This window comes from Labrus bergylta, chromosome 6, assembly GCF_963930695.1.
Source record: "Labrus bergylta chromosome 6, fLabBer1.1, whole genome shotgun sequence".
NCBI lineage: Eukaryota > Metazoa > Chordata > Actinopteri > Labriformes > Labridae > Labrus > Labrus bergylta.
The window spans coordinates 5,290,226-5,307,196 of NC_089200.1; the positions used below are offsets into that span (position 1 = coordinate 5,290,226).

At 38.7% G+C, this 16,971-nt stretch overlaps 1 long non-coding RNA gene across 1 annotated transcript; it reads right to left on the bottom strand.

Annotated features, from left to right (window-relative positions):
• Nucleotides 1-8,962: 8,962 nt before the first annotated feature.
• On the bottom strand, nucleotides 8,963-11,365 carry LOC136179494 (uncharacterized). The gene is made up of 3 exons (XR_010666588.1): nucleotides 10,398-11,365; nucleotides 9,314-9,370; nucleotides 8,963-9,161 (listed from the first exon to the last, which is right to left on the bottom strand). It is a non-coding gene; the product is annotated as an uncharacterized lncRNA (long non-coding RNA).
• Between the last annotated feature and the right edge of the window lie 5,606 nt (nucleotides 11,366-16,971).

Genomic DNA, 16,971 nt, shown 5'->3' on the forward strand with positions numbered 1-16,971 from the left:
CGCAGAAACAAAGCATTAGAAAGTAACAGACAAGAACAACAACAATAAAAAAAGAAGAGAACAAGTGACAGTTAATTCCAGTGTAACACAAGACTAACAGAGCTATGGGTTTTTGTGCTTGATGGGTTACTGAACAGGCAATTGAGTTAAAATATGTCTTAAGGCGAGTTTTAAAAACACCAATTATGGGAGAGAGACGGATGTCTGGGGGCAAAGAGTTCCACAGTTTTGGTCCTGCAATAGAAAAAGCCCCATTGCAGCTTGTCCTCGATCTAGGCAGTGACAGAAAGGTTTTGTGACTGAAGATCTCTCACCGGCTGATTATGGAGACAGGAGTTCTGAGAGGTAGGCGGGGGCAAGTCCATTTAATGCCTTAAACAAAGTCAGAAGTATTTTAAAATCAATCCTCAGCTTGACTGGCAGCCAGTGTAAGGAGGCAAGAACTGGGGTGATATGACACAAAATGTTGTTTTTTTGTATTTCTGATTCAGCAGTTACACTTAAAGCTGTGATACAAATTCTAACTTTAGATATCAAAGTCAGAATTAATTTTGCTTTTTTGTTTTTGCTCGGTCTCACTTGTTGTTTGAGGCTCTTGTTGTTGTTTACTCCTTTTTCGAGTCTGATGCACTCTGAGTTTTTTATTTATTTAAGGTGTATTACAAATAAAGTGTATTATTATAATATTTATTATACACTTTACCCTCTAAACTAGTCTGCTTAGTTGGGAGAGTTTAGATAATATGACTCAGAATCTCTCTGTCATATTAACTAACATATATTAACAAGGACTGCATCACTGTGTTCTCACCTCAGATGTGACAGAAGATGAATAACTTTTTGCAGAGCAACTTTTTTCCCATTTGACATCCTGTCTATGACAAATATCCACTGGTTTGAAAGTAAAAGCTGGCTGTGTGAGGCTGATGTTGTTAAACAGACAAAAGAGCTCCACCTGCTGAAAGTCTTGTAGGTGAATATTTTTTATGAATTACTCATCCTTGGAATAAAGTATTCAAACACATCAAAACATCTTTAACTTTGACGTCTGTTTGAAATTGTCTTTTGTGGTCTGAGAGAAGGCATTTTGCCAACATTTTAAATGTGTGTGTCCGGTCTGTGTGTGTGTGTGTGTGTGTGTGTGTGTGTGTGTGTGTGTGTGTCAGCTGGGAGGACACTTCCTAATAACAGGCCGGAGCAGGCTCAGAGAGGAGGAGGAGGGAGGATGTCAGTGAGGCGTGGAGGTGCAGCTCCCTCACAGTCACACGGGACCACACAACAAGACAACAAACTCTCTCTCTCTCTCTCTCTCTCTGCATCTCTATCTCTTCCTCGCTCTCTCTTCCTCTATCTCTCTCTCTCCCTCTCTCTCTCTCTCTCTCCCCCTCTCTGTATCTCTTCCTCTCTCAGCTCAAAGTGGAAACAGAAACTTAAAAGAAGCGTCAGGTTTTTCATATTCTGAGTGCATTGCTGCTAATGGCACTTGATACCCGAAGCATTTACTTGGCTTAACTGTCTAAAAGCGTCACTTTAAGTGTGTGTGTGTGTGTGTGTGTGTGTGTGTGTGAGTGTGTGTGTGTTCTGGGTGGGACTGTTTAGCTGTCACCTACAGAGAACCCATGATGCAGGGTCTTAGCGGTAGCTTCTCATGGCTGAATGCACAGGACACACAAATGCACACACACGCACGCACACACACACGCACGCACAAGCACGCACGCACAAACACACACACATACATACACATGCATGCAGCTACACACAGGGCCGTGCAGCGTTGACAGGTGGAGGTAAACGGAGCAGAACTCTGCTAATCCACCTCTGCCTGGGAGAGGGAGCGAGCAAGAGGTGAGGTAAGAACGGAGCGATGTGAGGTGTAGTCATTTTTTCTTGAATCCTAAAATGTAACTTTTAGTGTATTAAGTTCAGTCATGCATTTGTTTTGATTTCATTTGGTGTAAAAAACATGAATATTTGGCTGAATTTTGAAGAAATGTGTCATAAATTATGCACAAGATTTAAGGGATAGCAACATTTCAGGAGGAAAAAGTTATACGAAAAAATGTCTACCTGCTGTTACCTGAGAATATGGATATTATCAGCGATGTCGCTCTAGAGCTGACTCTTGTTTGGGATGACAAACAAACTCGCCCTTTGTTATTGGTAAGATGATCAGAGTTGGTAGGTAAAGAGTATTATCTTACTTTCGAGTTTAAATCTGAGCATAGCAATAAATAAAAGGCTTTGTCTTATAATATATTTAATCCTAAAGCGGTCTCATTTCCATAGACTGTCTAAAACAGTGATGCCACAAACTGGTTTCTGAAGAGGCCTAATAAAGTCAAACGGCCATCGGAAATGTTAACTCCAGTTAACCTCTGGCTGATCCAGAAGCAGGTGATGAGGTGGAGTTGAGAAAAGCTGAATAAATATCTTGGTTGCTGAAGCATGCCCATCTAGCTCGTCATCTAGCGAGCATATTCCAAATGAAAATAACACGAACATCATCTAGTTAAAGCCCATTCTGCTGGTACGCAGCTATAAGGCACCCATCTGTCACTTTCAAATAAAGCCTAATTATGCACAACTTTTAATCTTAATTTAATATCAACATGGATGAGTTGTAAAAACAAATCTCCGGCAACTTTTTTTATTAATTGAGAAACTTGCTATATAGAGCCAAAACTGTATTTTGAAGCAGACTGTAAACCTGTTTATTTCTGCATTTTAACTGTGGCTCAATAAGGATTCCTTGGTTTATGGAGACTTGTTAATGGAAGTGGACACTCGAGGAACTGCAGTTTTGTGCACTTCCTCATCAGTATCATTATGCAACACTGTAGGCTGTTGCTTGGTTATTTCTGTACTAACTTATATGTGCAGGAGGAATTATTTAAAACATTTTGGTAAAACGATAAAAGAACAGTCAGAATAGTTTGAAGAATCAAACATATTTCAGTTTAACCCACACATTATACTCTGTATTTTCCTGACCTCCTTTCATTCAATAGAAGAGCAGGCTGAGAATGTCTGATGAGTCTGTTCCTGTGCAGACAGTAAGAAAGAATAATGTTACAAATAATAATAAGCCAAGTTGTAGAGTCTGTTTGGCATCATAAATACACACAGACATTCAGAAAGTGACAATGATGAAAACTAGAAACAATATCAAACTAGACATTGAAAACTGACATGCATGTGTAATGTCTGAACTCGTTAACATTCAATGTTGGGACACCTTCAAAAAAGTGTCACGCTCATTTTAAGCTTAAAATTGTTTTAAAGGGGAAAAACGTTCAGAGGTTATTCATAGTGCAGGATGTGAGAAAACCCACATAAATCAGAGTGTCAGACTTTTTTTAACACACCTACGCAAACATACACACACACACACACACACACACACACACACATTCTCGTATTTGTTACCTTCTTAAGACCTCCTATATTTGCTATCCTTTTGAGGTCCCTACTTTCTAGATATCATAGAAACATATGAAATACATCCATGAACTTGAAAAAACAACTATTTTAATTATTTCACTTCAGAGTTAATAATTTAATTGAGGGGGAGGAATTACTGATTTTTAAAGTCCAATAGATTTTTACATCATTTGTTAGGTCCATTTTCAAATTCCCATATATTCACTAGTCATTTTAGGGCCACCAGTAGCCTTCAAAAGATTCTCATTAGCATTTCTTTATTAGATTTCATGAGTTGAATTAACTATATAGTGAACCTGAAAAACACCAAATTTATCACTCCTGTGGTACAACTACAAAAAAACTCAGTGTACCCGTCAAAATAAGTGAGGGGTCAGTTTGTTTACTATAAATGGTCAAAACATCTGTTTTATCCCATACTCCAGATTTTTTTTGTGACGAATGAAATGAGAATAAAAAAAGAATAACATGTAAAAAAGGTTTTCTTATATAGTATTTGCTTTGTGTTCACCCTTACCTTTGTGTCCCGCCTCCCTGTCTGTCACTGTGTCTGTCACTGTGTCTGTGCTTTGAGCCTGCTCCCTTTCTCGCTGTCATGGCCACATCATGGTTCCATAAGAAAATCACCTTCTCCAGTCTGTCTACCCCAGCCCAACAACTCACATAAAATACTGTCATCTGCTGTGGTATACTCGCATGGTTATGCCAAATAAAGCTGTAATCTTATGAGATCTTGCAGTTTTGTGCTTTATTCTAGTCCTTACATTCACACCTGGCTATTGTCTCTGCACCTCTCCAGTCCGCCCAACTAACACCCATCGTTCACCAATCCTTGGACTATGTAAGCCATTATCCTCTCCCCTTCAAAAATGCATCTCCTCGATACGATTACCTGTAGTAACAACACCACAACAGTATGGAAATCCAGACAATAATGCCCAACTGTCAAGTGGAAATATTTAACTTTAATGCAAAGCCCACAGCACAAGCACAAGTTCAGCTAAAAAAAAAATGTATTCAGAGTAACAATTGTAGGCAGAATTTAAAATTATTTGTTCACAGAAACATTTGCTGTAAAAGCTTCTTAAGTGCTTAACAGATTCAACAGAATTTTACAAAGTTATTGGTACAAGTGCTGCCATCTTTGACAGCATATATTCCTCTATACAATGATATTATTGATACTATTCTGGCAAGCACTGGCTAATGCTATTCTTTACAAAAAGTTCATGGCATCTTTAGTATTATATTTACTATTGTAAGAATTCACAGAAAATTCCTGTGCGGGGTTTACAACAGTAGTATGGAAAAAAATTTCAAGAGTACATGCTGTGAATGCTCAAAGTATTTACACAAATATCAATCAAAAATTGTAGATAAAATAGTGTAAATGCTTACAGCATCTACCATGAAAATATTGAATATCGTGTGAATGCTTACAGCATCTACCATGAAAATATTGAATATCGTGTGAATGCTTACAGCATCTACCATGAAAATATTGAATATCGTGTGAATGCTTACAGCATCTACCATGAAAACACTGAATATCGTGTAAATGCTTACAGCATCTACCATGAAAAAATTGAATATCTTTGAATGCTTACAGCATCTACCATGAAAACATTGAATATTGTGTAAATGCTTACAGCATCTACCATGAAAATATTGAATATCGTGTAAATGCTTACAGCATCTACCATGAAAATATTAAATATTGTGTAAATGCTTACAGCATCTACCATGAAAATATTGAATATCGTGTAAATGCTTACAGCATCTACGATGAAAATATTAGATATTGTGTAAATGCTTACAGCATCTACCATGAAAATATTAGATATAGTGTAAATGCTTACAGCATCTACCATGAAAACATTGAATATTGTGTAAATGCTTACAGCATCTACCATGAAAATATTGAATATCTTTGAATGCTTACAGCATCTACCATGAAAACATTAAATATTGTTTGAATGCTTACAGCATCTACCATGAAAATATTAAATATTGTTTGAATGCTTACAGCATCTACCATGAAAATATTGAATATTGTGTAAATGCTTACAGCATCTACCATGAAAATATTGAATATTGTGTAAATGCTTACAGCATCTACCATGAAAACATTAAATATTGTTTGAATGCTTACAGCATCTACCATGAAAATATTGAATATTGTGTAAATGCTTACAGCATCTACCATGAAAATATTAAATATTGTGTAAATGCTTACAGCATCTACCATGAAAACATTGAATATTGTGTAAAGGCTTACAGCATCTACCATGAAAACATTGAATATCTTTGAATGCTTACAGCATCTACCATGAAAATATTGAATATCGTGTAAATGCTTACAGCATCTACCATGAAAATATTGAATATCGTGTAAATGCTTACAGCATCTACCATGAAAATATTAAATATTGTTTCAATGCTTACAGCATCTACCATGAAAACATTGAATATTGTGTAAAGGCTTACAGCATCTACCATGAAAATGTTAAATATCATGTGAATGCTTACAGCATCTACCATGAAAATATTGAATATTGTGTAAATGCTTACAGCATCTACCATGAAAACATTAGATATTGTGTGAATGCTTACAGCATCTACCATGAAAACATTAAATATTGTTTGAATGCTTACAGCATCTACCATGAAAACATTAAATATTGTTTGAATGCTTACAGCATCTACCATGAAAATATTGAATATTGTGTAAATGCTTACAGCATCTACCATGAAAATATTAAATATGGTTTGAATGCTTACAGCATCTACCATGAAAATATTGAATATCGTTTGAATGCTTACAGCATCTACCATGAAAATATTGAATATCGTTTGAATGCTTACAGCATCTACCATGAAAATATTGAATATCGTGTTAATGCTTACAGCATCTACCATGAAAATATTGAATATCGTGTTAATGCTTACAGCATCTACGATGAATAAATAGCAAAGAGTAACATGCCACAATAGTATCATTTTTTTCAAATTGCTGCCTACAGCATTTAGAGCAAAATCAATAAAAGCATTGCTTAGAAAAATGAGCTGGAGAAGCATACAATAAAAAATACAATTAAATAAAATGTGCTAAAGAACATTAACTGTGAATGCCTACATTATTGACATTAATAACATAATGAACCTAAAAGAAGTCATAAACTAAAGCCTTCCTTCTGAAACTATTCTATTGTGAACAGAACTTCACTGCCCTCCAGTCTCTCTGGGCCAGCGCTTCGTCTGCGGCTGAAATACACATCTCGCAGTCCTTTTTACCTGGTGTTTTACCCATTCTGATGAATCTCATCAAAGACTTTTCAACTGCCTGTACCTCCTCTTCTGATCACATCCGTTTTGGCTTTCTTTCTCCTAGGAAACAAGATTGTAAAGAATATTTTTAAGAAAACAAGAAAGAAATACCAAACACTTAATTAAATTTTTCTGAAACAACAGGAAATGGAAAGACAGTCTAAATTTCCCCGATTCACTATTGCTACCATTCAACATCCCAGAGGCATTGACTATAGGTAATATCAGTGACAATTGTTTAGCTGCTTCATGTCTTCACTAATTATGATAATTACCGTAAAATCCGGTGTATAAGACGCACTTTTAATATAGTCTTATACACCGGTGTGACCAATATACCAGTATAAAATACTGAAACACACGCCGTCATTACCGCGGATGCCGCTGCCCCTATCACTGCAACCTGAAATTATTAAAACCCCATCCATTGTTTATTGAAAGCTGCACGCTGTGCTGGGAAAGACGGCGACACAGACCAGGCTGGCTGTGTGACTTTCTCCACATCTTTTCTCCCTCACAAGGTCATAATCTACATTTACAGAAAACAGTGGTATATTATTCTGTAAATAAACCTTGTTGACTGTTCTTTTGATTGAAAGAGTCCAATATTAAAGTGAAAGAGTGACCAGCGGAGTCGGGCAGCTCGACTCACAAGCTAGGAGTCTGTACCTCTGCCAACTTTCCCTGCAGGCTGAGAGCTCAACTACCGTACTGTAGCTAGTAGGAACGCAAACTCCCGAAAGTGAAAACAAACGGAACTAAAAGAATGACACAGCTGCACAGAAACTGCACGTTGTAGACATCACTGAACACAATATAAATCCTCACGCAGGAAAACAGTTTAAAGTTTTTTTCTCTTTAAGAGACATTCAAAACAGGGTGCGTCTTATATACCGGTGCGATTTATATTCCGGATTTTACGGTACTTTAATCCCCCTGGTAAATAAATGACCAACTCACAAGTACATTGGGCAAGATCAGTTTGTGTGGAATAAATGAACACTGTGGGATTAACAATAATTTCATAATTTATTTGTTATTGTGTACATTTATTCATAATAAGACTAATATATGCCAAAGCATTCAAATTGATATAAAATTTCAGATATTAAATTCATTCTTCTGCACTGCTGCATAAGTAATAGCAAAACCAATTTATATATAGCCATAGCCATTTGTACATAAATGAACTTTTGTTATGGGCTGGGTTTTTTAATAAGGATCTTTTAAAGTAGAACCTTTGGTCTCTAATCACACGGTGCTGAAACAGTGTTTAAAAACTGGAGTTTTTGACAAGATTATATTTTGGGTAAAATCAAAAGACAGTTTATTTCTTACTTTGTGGGCTTTGCTTGTTGTCCAGCTGCTGTGGGGTGCCCTTCTTGTCCTGAGTCACTGAAGCTCCTCCTAAAAATATTCAATAGGCAATGAACATAAACGGGCATCAAATCATGAATTACAGATGGTGGCACAATGTAGCGTAGCAGAAAATGTGATCTGGAGTTTAATTTTGAAATTTAAAAGGATGCTCTGTGCATTTCCTTGTCCGACTTCCTGTCCAGGTCAACCTTTTTGGTTCAGCCTTGTGCTCGCAGCTAGGTCTATACAAAAACACTTGGCACGTATTTAGATTATCTGATAACAGCAGGTGAGATAACAGAGCGCTGAGAAGGTGCTCTAACTATGTGAGTTGTTGCATGTAATGTGGTAAAATATATAAATGAATGCTCATTTAGATCTATTAATAATGTGAATGGGCTTAGACAGGCTACATAAACTTAATTGAAAGACTCAAATATATTTTTCGGCTCCGGACGGATTTTTTCTTCTTCTTCACATCGCATGTTCTTGCAATGTGACTATTGCGCATGCGCTCATCACGATGACGATGCTGAAAGGCTATATCATTACCCCAAATAACATACTGTTGTGTAGTCTGCAATAATAATGTCAGAGTCTCTGTGTTATTACCTCTAGAGGCTGTTTTTCGTCCAAACTGCCACTTTGAGGTACTCTGTCTGTCTTTTGTCACCGATAACTCTTCTAGAAAACATTTATAAGCAAAGAAATCAGGCATATGGCCAGACAGCAATGTGCTACAGGTGGGGTCTAAAAACTCCAACTGCATATGCTGCGCTTACCTTCTGAGCTTTTCTCTTCCTCCTGATGTTGATTGGAGGTGTCCTTTTTCCCTCTGGCTACTGACGCTCTTCCTAAAAACACAGATCAGATATCTTGATTTGATGAACATTAGTACATACTAATCACATTGGTGCATACAGTAAAAAGGGAAAAATAGGACTAAAGGGTCTTCACTTTTTAACCTCTCAAGGCCCTGTTTTGTTGAAGGTTCTTTGGGGTGCTCCCTCTGTCTTCAGTCACCGACAACTCTTCGGGAAAACATGCAAACAACCAAGATCCACATTCAGATTATGATAATTCTTCTCAACTACACTGTCATGATATATCCAGACTCTAATCAGCCTATGGACCTACTGAGAGTCACTTAAAACAAGCTATTATCTCCCAAGTTCATGCTTACCTTCTGAGCTTTGCTCGTCTTCAAGCTGCTGCTTTGAGGTGCCCTCCTCTTCTCCAACTGAAAAAACAACAAAAAAGGAAATGTACATTTTCATGGGGAAAAAGGCTTCCTATATGTCATCAATGTGTATAGATATTCAGAAATGCTGTGCATAAATGTGGGATGTTAACTGTTCTGCCCTTGATGTGTTTTATGTTAAAGGTCAAAGTTTCCTCGTCGTTTGAATAAATGGTTATTGTTCCTTTATTTTGAAATCTGTTAAGACACAGGAAGCAGGAAAAGGGAAGTAGAAAGTGTGTAAACAGAGAAAGAGCAAGGTGGTGTCTGTAAGGGCTTCCATGTTGAATCCAAAGTCCTCCTTGGTGTGAATCCTTCAGAAAGTAATGGCTGAAAGTCTAACTTGTTGTTTACATGTTTGATAGTCTATATTGATACATTTTATGTACATTTATTGTAAGTTTATAGAAATTTTATGTAAATTTACACTCTACTACTGTCTCAGAGTCAACTACTAGATGCAGCTTGTATTTTCTTTTCTAGTTTCACTCCGATTCATTGTCATCTTGTCTACTTTGAAGAAGTCATTAAAGGAGCAAGCATGCTCACGTCCTGGCTCTTCAAAAGGAGTTTGGCTGACTGTTCATTTACGTTAACACTTGTGAAGTACAACACATAGAAAGAACAGTACATTAACATTAATAACTATTAAAGGCAGAATATGCCTTTAATCAAAAAAAAAATATTTTTTTTTGATCCAGCTGATGCCTTGAGCACCAGCATGAAACCAAAACAACTCACGCTGCATTTTTGTGTTAGCATGCTAATGCTAGCGATCTTTATTATGCTCGTATCTTCACACTGCATGTAAATTTACCTGAAATGAGCGTGATCTAGAAACACAGTTAAGCAGTGAGTACAGTATGTTATTCTTCTTTTCTCTAGTCCCTCACTTAAACCACTTTTATACACGAGGGGAGGAGCCGGCCGGCCCGTTCATGTAAACACGCTGTAGATATGGCTCACTGTATTCATGTGTAATTTGTTATGTCATTATTTCACACATGTGAACCATACACAGACATACCTGTTGGATTATCTTTTTGCTCTTCATCTTCAGATGACAACCCAGAGCTTTCTTCAAGAGCTTCTGTTCCATCTTCAAGACAAAAAAAAAAGATTAAATCCTTTGATAGTGAAATTGAAAATTAGACATGAAAAATTCAGCTTCTGCAAATCAAATTAACTCTTACCTTGGGGGCTGATAGAGATCTGGTCAAGACTTTTCCCTTTAAAGTCTGCCAGTCTGCCTTGTTCACAGGCCATCAGTACCTTGCTAATCTTTGCCAGATGTAAAGTCCCTTCTGGGAGCCGATAGAACTTTCTATGTACTCTGATATCATGTCCCAGAAAGTCTGCAAGTAGGTCTTGTTCAGTGTCATTAAGGTTTAACACTCTGGACAGAGTGGCCACTTGTTTTCTCAATTTTGTTGAGGAGAAAGCTTCAGGCTTTTGGGCCCCACAACTTCTTGCCAACTCACGGATGCAGTCAGACCCCCTTAGTCTTGTCTCAAATCCTGGCCTGGCGAATAAGTATGGGTTGTCAACCACACCACACAAGTCTCTGGAAGTCACAAGTAGCTCCAGCGATTTGACCATAGCTGGAGTAAGGATGATGGGCACCTTTCTGCCTCGCTTCCCTCTTATTTCCACTCGTTCAAAGTGGTGGCACAGCATTTTTTCCAACTCTGAAAGTGCTTCTGCAACATCCTCATTAAGTGGAGAGCTGTCCCTGGCAACATATGTTTCCAAATACATATTAGAGACTTCTCCCTCTCTTCTTCTGTTAAAAAGAATAATCTGTGCTAATGTTACTTTAGCAAGATTACTCCAATTCTTTGGTGTTTTCTTTTTAGACAGCTGCTCATAGTCCTCTTTCTGTTTGTTAGTCATATAAATGTGCATCTTTTTCACATCATCTGCTAACGGGATCAGCTTCGGTTTGTTCCATTTGTTTTCTTCCAGTGTACGGTATGCAGCAGAAGAGATCAGCTCGTTCCAGCTAAGAGTGTACATGCGTCTGAACTGCTGGACGTGCATCTTCTTTTCATTACTCTGGGAAACGAGAGCCTCAGCCTCGATTATGTCGGCCACTCTTTGTATGCTCTGACCCAGCTTTGTGGCTAAAGTTGGTTTCTCAAACTTGTTAATATTTTCATCATATCCTGTTACTTCTTTGACGGCACGAATGAAATGATGGAAGTTTTTAGGGTTGATATAATCAGCTATTTTCCTCAGCGGGGTCACCTTCCTTCCTACAACTAGCAGTCTCCCAAGGCCTCTCAATGTCCGACGGATGTTGTCATGTTGAGAAGCAGATTCGCGCTGTCTGTTGTACATTTTTTCTCCAACTTTCATGATATAAATGTCCTCTTTTATTGCCTGCACAATCTCACCTTGCGTCATTCTATTAACAAGAGCCCATACCTTCTTGTTGACTTCTTTCGGAACTGGCTGAGCACCAGCACAGAGGCTCTGGATTCTTGTTTTTCCCGGCAACGTTTTGCGAATCTTTTCAGCTAGTACGCACCGTTTTGCATGCTTCCAAAGTGCCTTTCGCTTAAATAGTCCAAAGCAAGCAAAACAGTGTTGATATTCTGTTGGGCTGGCCTGTTGGTCAATTTGTTGTCTGCAAGGTACCAGTGTCCCTTCTCCATTTTTTAGTACCTCAATGTTGTGAGCCCTATTTCCTTGCTTACGAAGGAGATTTAGAAGATCCCTCCGTTTTTTAGACCTTTTTGGATACATGACTGCAGCAGCAACCTCTACCTCCTTTTGGTGAGAGCGTTCCAGATGACGTGAAATTTTTGTTTTAGATTCCTGGCAGAAAAGACAATAGTTTCTCTTCTGGTGATATTTTTTTAACCCGTCTACTGTAGCAACATGTCCAACAACAAGAGAATTGTCATTTGTTGAAGACTGATCATGTTCAGTATTTTGTTTTATGCCGTAAGTGTGTCTGATTTTTTTCCCTTTTGGAGATGAGGATTCAGAATCTGTATCCTCTTTTTTTTTCTGTAAGTCAAGTCCGTCATCAATGGAACTGTTTTGTCTGGAATTTGCCTCCCAACCATTCTTTTCCTGGACTTTTGTACGTTTTTTCTGTCGTCCTTTGGGTGGGTTTAAGGGTAAGCTATCCGAACTGTCATCACCTGAAGATTCTGGGACATATTCCTCTTCACTGATGTTGCTGGAAGAATGATTGCTTTCAAGCATTTCTTTGGTCAACTACAAAAGAAACAGGCATATATGCAGCAACATTAAAAAAAAATATTTCTAAAATGAAATTGCAAAATGTAGGCAACTGGAATAGCCCACAGTTTTGTGACCAATCTAATGGGACTAGACCAGTGATAATGCAGTGTTTCCCCTAGGTTTACAGCGTTGGGGGGGGGGGGATTTTACTTACAAACACGCTTTCTGTCCTCAACAAAGGTGGAATCAATATGTCATCATCCATCTGCATTTTGTCTTCAATCTGCATGTTGTCTTTCCATCTGCATGTTGTCTTCAATCTGCAGAAAATGTATTAAAACTGAATCATTTGGATACTCTTACAAAAGGCTTAAGATAAAGTACCTGGTTATTAGAGCTGGGTATTGTCCACAACCTCACAATTCAATATCGATTCGTCACAGATACTTAAAGGAATCATGGTGTTCATGGGTTACTTTTAATGACAGCAGTCAATATAACAACTGAACAATTATTTTAACTTGTAACGGTCTGTCCAGCTTAGTTTTTGTTCCTGCAACTCCCGTTTCTGAGCGCACATGAATGCATCTCTCATTATCTGAGCACCCCTGAATGCCGCATGTTAACAGCGCATCTCCTGAGTAACAGCAGAGAGAGAGACATACCCAGACATGTCCGAAGTCAACTAAGCAGACTACTTTATTTTCTGATGGTTCTTACGGACTTTTTATTTTTGCGTGTGCGTCCGTCAGACACAACCACACACACCCAGACCTCCACTGGAGAAAGGGTGCTCACCTGTGTGCGCGTAAGCGTCTGTTTGTGTGTATGTGTGCATCGGGGCGAAACTCCGCCGTGCGCAACACAGAGCAGAGGAGAATTGTAAACGAACATGACACAGAAATGACATGCCGTCGTGTAAATAAGATAAATAACAAAAGACTATTTAGTTTGTTTAATAAAATGATGGAAGTGTTTCATCATCTGTCGACATTTGGTCTTCTATTTCCCATACCGTGCTTGAGCAAAGTACCCCTCCCCCCTCCCCCCCTCTGCACTCACACGCGTGATGTTGTCATGAAGCGTGCTCTGTAACGCGGTGGTTTCTGTGTCTGCTCATCAGAGAACATGACAGAGAACATGACAGAGAACATGACAGCTACTTTACAGACTTTGTGTCTTATTGTGAGTCTTAAATACAGACACAACATTTAGACTGTCCACGTTGTGCTCGTGCATGAACCTCTTCCACGCGTGCCAGGGAAAACCAGTTGATAAATACAGAAATAAAAGATATGCACTTAAAAACAACAGATAACTCCCATAGATAAAAAATAAAGACAAACATAAAGACATTGGTCTTTTTTAAGTCTTCACAATATTTTAGTTTAGTTACTTCTGGTTTATGGAAGTTATTTTTTAATGCAATATAACGTCCTTTCGTCTTTTCAGTATAAGCACAAATGTATTTCCTCCAGTAATTCAGCTTTAATTTGACCGAGTCAGTCTACTTGACTGTGCTACTTGGCAGTGAAGCTTGAGCAGGCTGAAGGCTAGTTAGCTGCCTCTGCATGTAGCTGATTTCACTTAGCTACGTGTTAGCTAAAGTTAGCTTCACATCTTAGTATAGCTTTCCGTAATTCAACAAGGCTCATTTATGTTGTAAAATATAACACAGAGTATCACTATACTTTAAACATGGTAAAATAACTCAAAACTTACCATTAAATGTCAAATATCCACCACGAGTATCCACAGTAAACTTTGTGCGTCGTGTCCGGGTGTCTCACTGGTCTGACTGAGCTGAACGTGTCGGAGCTGCAGCAGGAGATCAGACGGGAGCGCTACATTTACGACAGCGCATGCGCCGGAATACTAACGCAGATAACGTTTAAAAGACAATGAGAAATGCTGGAAGCAGGACATTTAAAATTGGTTATATAATTTAAGATGGACATTAAAACAAAACGTTATATTTTTTTAAGAGTCATGTGATGACAGAACAGTTGTCTTTGCCCTCTAAGTCACATGTTAACTCTGTGAGATGTATCACATGGTCTATATGTCCTATTAAGCACGAATTAAACAAACCCTTCAAACACACACTCTGCCTGTATGAGAAGATATTTCCTATTAGGACCGACATAGTCCATGTTAGGACCGGGGGGAGGGGAATAGTTCATATTAGGACCAAAACGTGTCTCACACACACACACTTTTTTTTGTAGAGCTTGGGTTTATTAGAAAAAGAGGTGTGCATACCTTACCAAATTGCTAAACGTTTACACGTTGGGCCAAAATATGCCTTGTATGGTATTTGGGTCTGTGGGACCTGTTTTAATTTTTAATTAAAAGAAAAATTATACATTTGATTAAAGGGATACTTCACCCATTTGTATCAGTAGTAAACTGGTAGTATTTTTGAATGGTCACCTAACCCCGAATTGCTCCCGCTGCTTCATACGTCGGTGGCTTATGAATGCATATAAATGGTATTAATTACTTCTGATGTTCTCACTACATAGTAACCTGTGCCATCAGTGTGTGAATAGGTATGTGTACAGGCGGTGTAAAAGAGCTTTGAGTAGTATGAAGACTAGAAAAGCACTATATAAGCTCAAGTCCATTTAACATTTAATTTGAAGAAGAGGATGAGATTGAGCATCAGTTTCGAAATGAAGACGAGCCACAGGAGCAGCCCATCAGCAAGTGGACAACATGGACAAGCTGATGACTGCCTTCAGCTGCAAAGGAGGACCCTACGCTGGCCACTGGTGATATTCTTTGACATATTGGACATCTCAGCGTACAACGCCTTTGTCATCTCGATGGCACTGAACCAAGAATGTAAAAGAGGGACGCTCCAGAGGAGACTGGTGAGACATGCGAGAGAGTGCAGACACTCACAAGGACCTCTCAGCTCCGCAGGGCTACTGAAGAGGTCCCCTCTTCGTGTCACTCTGACTGCAATCAGTACGAAACGACTCGACGGTCACAGGGACCGTGCACACCTTCCCCACTGCACCCGTCGTAAGCATGAATCAGGTTTAAAAAAAACACCCCTCTCGACACCTGTGGAGAGATACGACGCAGCAAAACCAAGAGTGCATAATCACATCAGCAGAGAGAGAGATAAGGTCCACTGGATTCAGTTACAAAGGGATAAAGGGATTCAGACAGCAAGCCTCAAAACCTGGGTGCTGTGTCAGGCATGTTATGTCTGGTCTGGGGGATAAGGTTCTCCACCAACACCCAGAAGGCACCCACCTCTCTGCAGCACAGACTCTCCGCAGCTGAAGACATGAGCTGACATTTCCTGCACAAGCACCTATCACACATAAGTTACAGGAAACTGTTAACCCTCTCCCTCTCTGTCTTTTTAAAGTGTGTTGTTCTAAAGCGCGTGGTGCATGGCGATTTGGGGCATGTCCGACTATATTTTGAAATTTACGCAGCGCACCATCTGGGCGCATAGCGGATGGATTATGTGTCTTTATTATACATATTGTGTTTTGAGTGTACATTAAACACATCAGAGTGTCAGCTCTCATTCCCTTTAAGAGTCAGATGAGCTAGCAGGGTAGTGTGTTGGTATTTACACGGCAGATTTCAGTTGTTATTCTGAGATAGCCTGAACTCTGTCCGGCTCATTTAACTTCCCTGCTTTGTGTCACTGAATACAGAACACTCAGGATACTTTAGTTATATTTCACTGAAACGATCGAACAGACACGTTGATTATTTCAGCATGAGGCATAAAAGCGTTTCCTCATTAATGGTTACAATCTCCAGACACGCCGGAGACACGCAGACATTCTCTAATGTGCGCGTAAACACTGGACAGTAGGCTATGTATTAATACTTGTAGTCATACGATTTATTATAAATCCAACTCTTTGTTGAAAGAATGCGTTTGAGTGCGTGCTTCTGCATGTGTTTCTGTGTGTATCACAGAAAAATGTTTAATGTGTAATTTAAACTGAACCAAAAACAGGTTTGCTTTTCAAAGCGTAAGTCAGTGGAGGTTAACCTCTACTGCATTTTAGACAGTTTGGTTTCAATCAATAAGCCATAATTATTTTCACCTTTAAGTTTGTATATTTCTGTTAACTGTGGTAGACCAAATGTTTTATTAGTCTTATGTGTGTCAGACACCTCATCCTATGTCATTTGAGTCAACACTGATTCTTAAGTGTGACAACAGACTGAAAAAAAAGCCATACTGATAAGGATTAAGCAAAATAGCTGTAAAGCTATGTCAATTTTGTGATGACTGAAATGAGTCATTAATCCTCAAACACAAAGACTGTGTTGAGCTCCGTATCTTTTAGATGGTAAGATATGTTCTCCAAGCCAGGGGGGGAACATGTTGGAGTATGACAGAATGAATACTTTGATATGTGTAC